The following is a 10286-nucleotide window of genomic DNA, read 5'->3' as shown; positions in this document are numbered from 1 at the left end:
GACTTGGGCCAATTAGTACCAAGGTAATTAAAAGTAACTTAATTAAAATCTTTCTGAGTACCTGTTTTTGCCAAATCTGAAGACCAGAGACCTCATGAAGGGCCCAGCTCAACCACCACTAATACATGGCAAAGTAGGAGTCTTTGCAGCCACTGCTCCAAATAGTTTATGCTCCAAATAAAAGGAAAGCCGGGAAGGAAAGCAGCCAGATGGGCTGGTTTGTCTGTGGCTACAAAAGAGGTGATTAGTGTCCCCTGAGCCCCATTCCTGCCATCCCCCTCCAAAGCAGCTCCCCTCTTCCAGTAATGCAGCGTTTTCCAGGGCGCAGCCAATTTGTCATTACTTTTTGTGTTAGACTTTTTCACTATGCCAACCCGAAGCTTTTTTCTCTTTCTGATCAAATCTAAAATAATTATTATAATCTGAAAAATCGTGTCTGTCTTCCCGGAAATTAAATATTTAAACTCTCAGACAAATGGGCCTTGCTTGTTTCTGTTACAAGTTCATGCTCTCAAATGTCACAGTAAGTTAAATGCACCTTGAAAAATAATCTAATTTCTGGTTACTTTACTTTTCATTCCGTTTTACCTCCATATAAATTACCCGCATTAGTTCAATCAAAGCATTTGACACTGCAACTCCCCAGGAGGAGAGAAAGGAAAACAACTGTCACCATTGCTAGGGAGAGAATAGCAATATTTTGGTGAAAGAAGCCAGAAGAAGCAAACACCTCCCTTTGGGTTACCCACCTGTTCTGTGATGCTTTATAGAGTTCTTCGGATCGTTGCTATTTTGGTATTAGTGTCTTTTTTGCCAGGGAATTAACCTCTCTCCGCTGATGGACTTGCTGAAAGGTCAGCATATTACGATGTTCCAGGAGAGAGACTACCTGGGTATATGCACTTCAGGTATTGGTTTCAAAATTAAATTATAGGAACTGAAGATCATAGATTGCAAAGTGAGTCACCCTGTGCCCACTGCAGCAGCTCTATGAAATTTGGCAGTGACATGACTGCAAGGGCTTGTGGAAAGTTCCTGCTGCCACAGGTCTCATCCTCTTGTAGCCCCTGGCTTGGATCTTGTTAAGTGGCAGCTGGTGGCGAAAAGAAACTTCAGAATGAGAATTCACTGGAATTAACTCTGTGAGCTGGGAATTCAGGGTCTTGAAAGGGCTAAAGAGTTACTGGCTCAGAGAATACAGCTAAATAGCTTTGTGAGATTTGACTTCTACATCATTTCATAAACCACGGTTTAAAGACTGTGATAAAGTAGAAATTGGCACATAAATACTTTCAACACAGCTTTCGGTTAAGAAAAATAAGATTTTCAGTGTCCTGCAGTAGAAACTGTGCTGCTTTGACCTGATACACACACACAGGATGCCTCGGGGTAAAAAATCTAATTTCCAATGGTGTCTATTGGATCTGACCATTTATTTTGTCTGCTGGAGGAAGGACTACTGCCATTCCGTCCTGCCCTCCTTGAAGCTCCGGCTTTGGTAAGATAGGATTTGATCCATCAGTCTTTGGCATTGCTGCACACAAGAAGATTCCAGGGCACTGGCCTGTAACACACGAGATAGCGTGATTGATTTGGACGTATTTTGTTGGCGACAAGCCTACGTGAAATGCTTTCACTGTGTTGCCAGCACATGATGTATGAGGCTTGCTGGCAATAGACATGTCATCGCTTTGATGCGTCAGCGCTCCGTTTCAACTCAAAAATGTTGCTGCATGGAAAGAGAAGCCCAGATTTTAGGGACAGAGAAAACGACCTACAATCAAAACAGCTAAAAATGCACCGGAACCCTTAAAAACCAGAGCTGCGTAGTCCTTAGTCATGCAGAGGTGGCAGCTCCAGAGTCCTGTAGAATCTTCCCCTCCAGGAGGGCACAAGTCGGCACCTTCAATTTGCAAGTTGTGCATCACAGGGACGTTGAGGAAAATGGATCCCTCCTGTTACCAAGAATAGACACGATGATAAATTGCCCTTCGCTGAATCACCTGCTGCTGTCTCGGCGGGCGACGCGCTCTTCGGGAGCCGCTTTCAGAACCCAGCGCAGGAGGAGCCGGAGCTAATTTTAGTCTCGCAGGTCGCCTTCCTTGAACTGCCTGGGGAAAGGACAAAACAGACAAAAGTTCGTTTTCGTGGGATGACAGATTGAGTCGCAGGCAGCTTCCCAGCTGCGAGGACCTGTGAGGAGCGTTTTAAGTGATGGAAGAGCAGGACTTTACTGTGTTGGGCTCCTGCTCAACAGCAGCGGTTGCGTCAACAGTTCTCCCACTATTGGGCTGCAGTGACTTATGCTACAGCTAGGAGGACTTCAAAGAAAAGTTTTCTGAATATGTTTAGGTCCTTGAATTGCTTTGCTGAGAAATTGGGTTTTCAACTCAAATATTTCTTGTGAATGGCGTCTCCTTCTGGTCCTAAAGTTAGGGCTTTTTATAAGAAAAAAATACACCTGGAAAAGTATGTACTCAAAGAGTTCAAAGTGATGGTTTGTGGGCGTTCTGATTCGGCATTTCATGTGTTTATACTTCAGTCAATTTTAAATTGCAGACAGTTGCTCTAATTCAGTGTTAAGAGGTTCAGGGCTTTTTGTTACTAGATAGTCCCGAAACCAGGGTCTTAATTTAGGCTTGGCTGAGCCACAGGCACTTCCAGGCAGCTTGGAAAAGAGTGCTTAGCCTCCACTCTCTGAAACCCAAATCTTTTTAACAGTTTCTTGAGTCAGAGACAAAAACTTGCTAGAGAAATAGAGAAATAGAGGAGCTGCCTCTGGAGAGCTGGATCTGCGTGAGGGGGGACAGAAGGGGAAAGAAGTGTGTGCTCCCAGGGGGTTGTACACTGAAAACCTCATAAAATGCAAAAACTTTAGGAAAAAAGTCCATAATTAAAAAAGATTTTGAAAGTGGCGATTCTGTGCTGTTGCAATCATTTCATTTGACACCCTCTCATTTAGAACTAATTTATCACAATTAAGATAGGCATTGTAATACGGTTATGGAAGCACGGGGAAATTACTTCTCATTATGCCATTCTGGGATGTTTGCAAGCCTACTTTTTTCCCCTCCTTTTTTGCTTTTAAATAAAAGCAGCACATTTACATAAACCATTAGTTCTGAGTGCTTGGAGGCAGAGCTCATCCTCAGCTGGGAGGCCGGGCGCTGCGGAGGCAGAGCCAGACCCTTGTATGGGGGGACCCCGAAGCAAATCTGGGGGCAGCAACACAGCTCTGTCCCCTCGTCCCCATCCCTTCACTGCTGCTAAATGCTTCCTAAATCACCAGTCCAAGCCCTGAGGTCCCAATCCAGCACTGAAGCATGTGCTCGAATCAGTTCTCATCAAGGTCCAATAACTGGCATAATTTGATTCACTCCAGGGCTGCTGCTAGACATATAAAAGCCAGGGGGAAAACAACCCGATACTTTCCCCAATGCTATTTCTCTGTTAATGTGCCTGGGAGGCTTTCTTTTTTAACCTGTGATAAGCAAATCCACTGGTTTCTAGAACCAAATGATATTATGGGGAGGGGGAGGTGACCTGAGATTGAGAGACTTAATAATTTCTAATAAATTAAACAAAACTGCAGTTCCCCAGGCAGTCAGAATTATCTGTGAATGAATGATTTCAGAGGAGAAATTGGAAGAAGTCATGATATTTGATTTTTTTTCAGAGGAAATATTTCCATCCTGCAAATTACTGAATTTTTAGCACAGGGGCCAAAAACGATCAAAATCTGAAAACAAAACAATCCATTCCAGTGCGGGCCACACTCTATGTTTTCCTTGACTCGTAAAGCAAATTTCTTCCCCTCTGGACTTTGAATTCACGAAGGAAAACACGCAAGGAAAAGAAGTCTCATATCAACAACGGATGATAAATGTGTTCAGCTGTTTTTTCCCCAGCCCATTTTCCCGTCCTCTTCTACTTATTATTAATTAAAGGCGCTGGTTTCCTGCTCCGCGGTTGCACCTTTTGCGGGGTGATGGCTGGAGGTGCAGGGCAGAACTGACACGGTGCTGATTAAAAGCCCATCACGACGGGAGCCCCGATGGAAATGCAGCAGCTGGGCCGGCCACGGGGGATCCGAGGGCCAGAAATCCAGGAGGGAAGCCCAGCCATGGATGCTGCTGAGCAAATGGGTTTCAAAAACTGGAAGAATAATTCTTGTGCAAGCGTTACCTTGTTCTACTCCAACTGGTAAATGCAGAAAGACAAAGAGAAAGGCTAAATCTTTATCCAAAGAATGAAAAGGTGAAGGCATTCTCAGCAATTTCCAAGCTGCAGAGTTATGCCTTTCTGTGAGTATAAAAAAAATGGGGGGAGGAAGAAACACATGAAAGCTGCTGTTCTCAGGATATTTATTTTATTTATTTGTCTTTATCTGCTAGGAATGTAAGAATGAGAGCTGATAAACCAGCACAGCAGTAGTTCAGTTGCTGCAGTTCACTTAACTGCTCCTCAGTTCAGCACTCAGTTGGTGATGAGATGTCATAAAGAGAAATGCAATTCTTGTTCAGCATCAAAACCAGACAAATAATTTGTAAAAAATAATCCTTTTGACAGATGATATTCCCTTTCCCACATGAAAGCAAGTTGTAGGCTCTTTTTTTTTCCCTTTAACAACATTTTCTGCCCAGATATTATAGATTACTTCAGTGGATTTCAGTGCAGCAATTTGGAGATTAAATCAGAAAATTGAAGCTTTTTTCCACAGGCTGGGTCCAACTGACGTTTCTTCCTCTGGGTTCCCAGACGGACCAGCACAGGCTATTGCAAACATGCTCTTTATGAGACCTGAATGGAAACTATGCCTTCAAATGAAAACCTTGCCTTCAATATGATCCAGGATCTGCTCAAGCCTTCACTGCTGTGACTAAACCAGCAAGCCAAGTCCTCCTGCAGCATCTCCTCTCCCGTATGGGCCACTCTGGGGCTGCAAAGGCAGATGAGACCAAAGGAGGAGAGGTGCCTCTGATCCTGGTAATAAAAGATGAGTAAGAGTTGAAAGGCAGAGGCTGAGCAGACAAGCCTGGCTTTAAACAGAATACCTAGTTAGGGATTTCAGCACGACTCTGTCCCTCTGTACAAGAGCAGGTTAAAAAGGGATGAATCTCCCGCGGCCGCAGTGGTGGGGCAGCAATGGGAAAGACTTCGCAGGCAGATTTGGTTCATCAAGGACTCGGAAGCAGAGCTTGGGCCACTGCTTGTGGGATTAAAGCTCAGTCCTTTCCCCACCGGCCTCTCCCAGGAGAGGGCACAAGCCCTGAAGGCAGCAAAGAGCCCCGAGGAAACAACCACGACTGCTGCTGCTGTTGGTCTTTCTGCAAAGCTCCCAGTTTGCCTCCTGACGTGCTCGGAGGCCAGGATCGCTGCTTTGAACTGATGCACAAATCACACGTGCTCTGCAAGCAATACTTTTAGATCAATCTCAGCACAGGTCTATGATGAAGAAAGTCAGTGTTTTTGTGATCTTTTATTTACTTTTGTTCTGTTTTTTTAGCTGGATCTAGATCTGAGTTTGATCTTCCATCTGTACCTCTTGCCCTGACAAACAATTTTTTTGCTAAAAATCCTTTAGCAAAACAGACAATAGCACTTTCAGGAGCACGAAATGCCCCTTGCATAGTGAAACCTAGGATAAAGAACTAGAGAGTGGGCAGGGAATGGAGAAGGTCGAAGCGTTTGGGCAGTGCTCACAGCGGAGGTGGGAACTGATGGGCAGGACGCGGCCTCTGCATGGGGCAGGTGAAGGGGGAGCAGGAGAAGTGGCATCAAAATGACAAGCACGGATGAGCGGGATGATGAGGAGCAGAAATCTCCTGGAGGGAGAGGCTCGTGCGGTGTCACGATGCTTGTTCAGGGCCACACAGGGCAGAAGCCGGGCTGAGACGCAGCACACGGGTCACTCTGTGGATGATTTACTCACAAGAGACGTTACGGATGGTAAGAAGTGTCGGCTGGTGCTGACGACATCTGAAGGACCCCGAGCAGACCCAAGCAGCCTCCCAGCCTTGAAAACACTCAGAAGCTCCAAAATCTCTCTTCTTCCAGGGAGTGCGAATGCAAACCAGCATTGGGAGGTATCAGCACGCTGAAAGGGGAGAGGGAAGAGGTTGTCTCTGCTGCTGGTGGTCCAGCTTGGAGGTGCCCAGCACTCAAGGGGCGTTGGATGTTCATCACTGGAGGGGTTCCTCCCTGGGCCAGAACACCGTCATAGATCAGCAGCGGATGCCTCCGGGGAACTGTCTCTCTCTCTGATTTAAGAAAGCATTTATTTTAGTTATAAGCACAGCTGAACATTTGTCAGAATGAAAAATAATAGCCGAATTGATCATTTGATTCAGCCTTTAGGCAGCGGGGTAATGAACAAGGGTGAAACACTTAGGAATGCATTACATCTATTTTGGAGCTATGCTGTTTAGACTTCTCAGAGCGGCAGGAATTAATTGATTTGAATTTAGAATAAAACTCCAGCTCGATCTTTTTTGTTTTCCATCACCACATTTTCCAAGGAAAAACACTATCCATATAAAACCTGCTTTCGTTTGCAAGATGATTTTTGACTTTTTGCATTCAAACTACATCTGTCAATGAAAAGTGTTAGGAGCAGTTTTGATAAAAAACATACATATTTTTCCCTGCCAAATGAGTTGTTTTGAACCTTGAAAAAAAAGAGTAATAAACATTCAGAAATTTCACCTATATTAAAACAAGACTTGTGGTGGACAGAGATGGAATAATAACTAGAAAATCAGTACTGATAAATAATGAATATTTGAAGACAGTCTCTGCAAAAATCCAATTTTGGACAATCCCAAAGCTGACATTTATATACATAAAACATATAATTGAAATGTCAAAAGAGAACAATTAAAAGCGTCAAGTGACATTAATGCTAATGAAAGCAATACTGTGACTATCTGCCTTCTGTGAAAAAGAAAAGATTAGTTTGGGTTGGCTTCCCTTTTCATTAATTTCCCTAATCTGTTTTCAGTGCACTGAATGTCATGATCTACTAAATACAATGTATGGCAGAAGGAGAAAGGGTTTGGCCTCCAGCAGCTCAGCAGATCTTCCTTCAGTAGTGAGGCTGATGCCTGGTATTTATTAGGCTGTGATGGCTCTTTTAAAGTGTAAATTACACTTGCCCAGGGTTTTTGCAAACATCGGGAGACATCAGGGTAGAACACCATGATATGATCCATCTTTTGCAGTCTCCCCGTGGCCCAGCAGCATGGTCTTGCACAGCAGCAGTGAGAGGGCCTTAATGAGTCAGGGTTTTCAGCCAGTAGAAATGTTTTTAGGTTTCTCCTTCATTTTTACAATTCCATATTAACTTATTCTCTCCTCTATAGCTGCAAGATCCTCAGCTGAACTCATAGCAGCTGCCCAGAAAAGGTCACTGAAAATAATTGCACTCTGCATTCAGACCTTGCTTACCAATTGGTTTCCTCACTGTAGAACATCTAGTCTTCAAGCTGCAGATGCAATTTCATGGCAGAGGTAATGATATTCCAGGGATGCTCTTTCTGGTATTTCTGGCTGATTTCTTGCACATTTCAGAAATAAAAAAGAAAGAAAAAGGAAAGGAAAAGGAACCATTTCATCATGCTTTTCCTAAAAGACATCTAAAGAGACAGTATGAGTGGTCTGTTTATTTGCTCCATCATATAATTCCATACTGCCCATTAGAGCCCTCCCTTCATTACTCCAGCTTCCATTATCATGACGAGGAAATCTGCATCAGCCGCATCAGCAGTGGGCAATAAATAGGGATGAAAACGGATGTTTCACATAAAACTTTTAGTTCATCGCAGTGTGAGCTGAGCTGCTAGAAGAACATGACACTAATCAGAGCTGGCAACAAGCACTGGAAATTATATTTGTAAGAGCTTTGATTAAACTGTCAGCTGGAATTTTGGAACAGATGCAAAGCATTTAAACATAGGCTGCTGAGTGGTGGGAGGCCTATTTTTTTAATTTAAATGTTAGTTTAGGGGAAAAGCAATGGAATGTATTTACTTTTCAGTGCATACACACATCTTGTGCTGTGACACAAAGTGAGAATTAGGAGCCTGTGTGTGTATAATCAGAAAAACTTAATGCTCATGTGTCTGAAGGATGCTCTTTTGCATGCATTAAAAGCAGTTTCCCTTTCTTCAACACCCAAATACTACCCCTGAGCACTGTTTGACTGAAGAAGGTGTTATTTGTGACACATCATGGCCCGGGCTCAGCCTTCAAACCAGTCTGATTCAAGGCTGGAACAAGGTGCAAGATAAGTTTGAGAAAAAACTGGGATGGGGCAAACAGAGAGGATAGTTAGAAAGCACGGGTGATCTGGGGGGAGTGCTAGCCTGTCCCAAACAAGGCAGAACTTAGAGATAAAGATTATTACGATTTAAACTCAGGAAAGTGTTTAATTCCCTTTGATTTCAGTAGGATTTCAATACATGATAAGAACTAAGCTCATATTTAAGAATACTCTTGATAAGGTCATATAATGAAGTAAATTTGCTTACATTAAAGGGAACAAAAACTAAAAGGAGAATGAATCTTCATGCCTCAGGGCTGAACCAGCTTTTAACGGACAGGGTAAGAGGAATCTTGTCCTGTGGGTGTCTGTGATGAGCTTTTTTAATAGATGACACCCTGGAACACTGATCGGGTAAGGACGCAGTTTGCTATTGCTCCTAGGTTAACCCAAGATGGAAAGGGCAGGGAATAGCACAGGATGAGCACATGGGAGATCAGGGAATGGCACTGAACGGCATCAAAGTGCATGTGCTGAGTACCTGCTTTCTCTGTCACAGGCTTTGGTGAGAAAAAGCATTGGATTTGCCTACCTTTAATTATTTATTTTATCAAAGCAGACAGCTGGGAATGGTTTTGCCTCATCAGCTCCAGAGATACAGAGGCCTCGTATAAACCATTCTTGCCTGTGAAGCAAACTGAGCGTATAATAATTGCAGTGACCAAATATTACTGTCACAGAGAGCTTGGAGTTGAGGGCAGTAACTGGTGTGGGAGGAAGGCAAGGTTTCATCCTCCCCACGATGGGTTTCAGAGGAGGCAGGGCAGACCCTAGGGAAGTTCTGTAGCAGAACCGCAGGTCCCATGAGGCAGGAAACAGTAATCTGAAATTAATGAAACATTCAAACTTGTTTGCTCAGCTTTTCCATCTCTCAGCATAAGCAGGACTGCACAGGCAAAGCCCTGCTCTCCTGTTTTATGGAAACCAGTAGAGAATTAACACAAGGTTTTATAGCTCTGTGCTTGTTTTTATATGGAGATTTCCATATTTGTTTCATCAGGGTTTTTGAGCGAATAAGCTAGTCTGGACTCCTGGGAAGAAAAGTCTTGTGGTTTGGGTTTGTTTGTGATATAGAGCTACCACCCAGGTGCTGGGTGGTGGTGGCTCATGGAAGACAAATTTGCCCTACCTGAGTTTTGGCAGCTCACATGAATTTGCTCTTAGAATATCCTCAGGGTCTGGCTCTTGGTCCATCATTTGCTGAAAAGCCTCCAAAGCTCTGCAACTCCGCTGCAATTCAGATGTGTTCCCAGTGCCAGAAACAGCGTGAGGATGCTGTCCTGCAAACAAGGAATGCTGTGTTGAAAGCATATAAAAGCTGTTTGCCGTGTTCAGCAATCATGTAGGCCTGCCAGCTCTCTGATTTTTGGCAATAGACTTTGGCTTTTAATGGTAACCTATTGTCAGGTTTCCAGACAAATGACCACTGTGCATGTGCAGAGAAAGTTTCCTAGACTTTTGCAGAAAGCAAGAGCAGGTTTGCGACCAAAATGGCCTTCAGCAAAATAAATTGGAATTTGCAGACTGAGACAGATGCATGCAGACCCACATTAATCTATCACATGCTTGAACCCATTTGGATTTTAAAAGCCTCTCCTATGAAGAGCTCATACAGTGCTGCAATCATAAAAATGATCTCCTATTTACAAGGCCTGAAGGCAATCCTTAATCACAAGCCCACATCTGAGCAAGGTACTCCATCATTATGGGATAAGTCTATGAAATGGAAATTCAGCCAAGGACTTCTGTGGATTTCAGTGTGTTCGGTCTGTAACCCTTGCGTCCACCCTGGAGCAGGGGGTGCTTCCACAGGGCAGCCCATTGCCCACAGCTGGGCTGGCACCTGGTCTGAGCTGTCCCCAGGGCACAGGGCACGCAGGGCAGCTCTGCCAAGCTCCACCTGGGCCAGAGGTGCCCCGACAGGCTCTGAGGGACCTCCGGGTCACATAAGAGGGAGGAAAAAGGG

Source organism: Tinamus guttatus, unplaced genomic scaffold (genome assembly GCF_059628265.1).
Source record: "Tinamus guttatus ecotype Peru unplaced genomic scaffold, ASM5962826v1 Tinamus_guttatus_pri_ptg000291l, whole genome shotgun sequence".
NCBI lineage: Eukaryota > Metazoa > Chordata > Aves > Tinamiformes > Tinamidae > Tinamus > Tinamus guttatus.
This window is presented reverse-complemented; position numbering follows the sequence as displayed.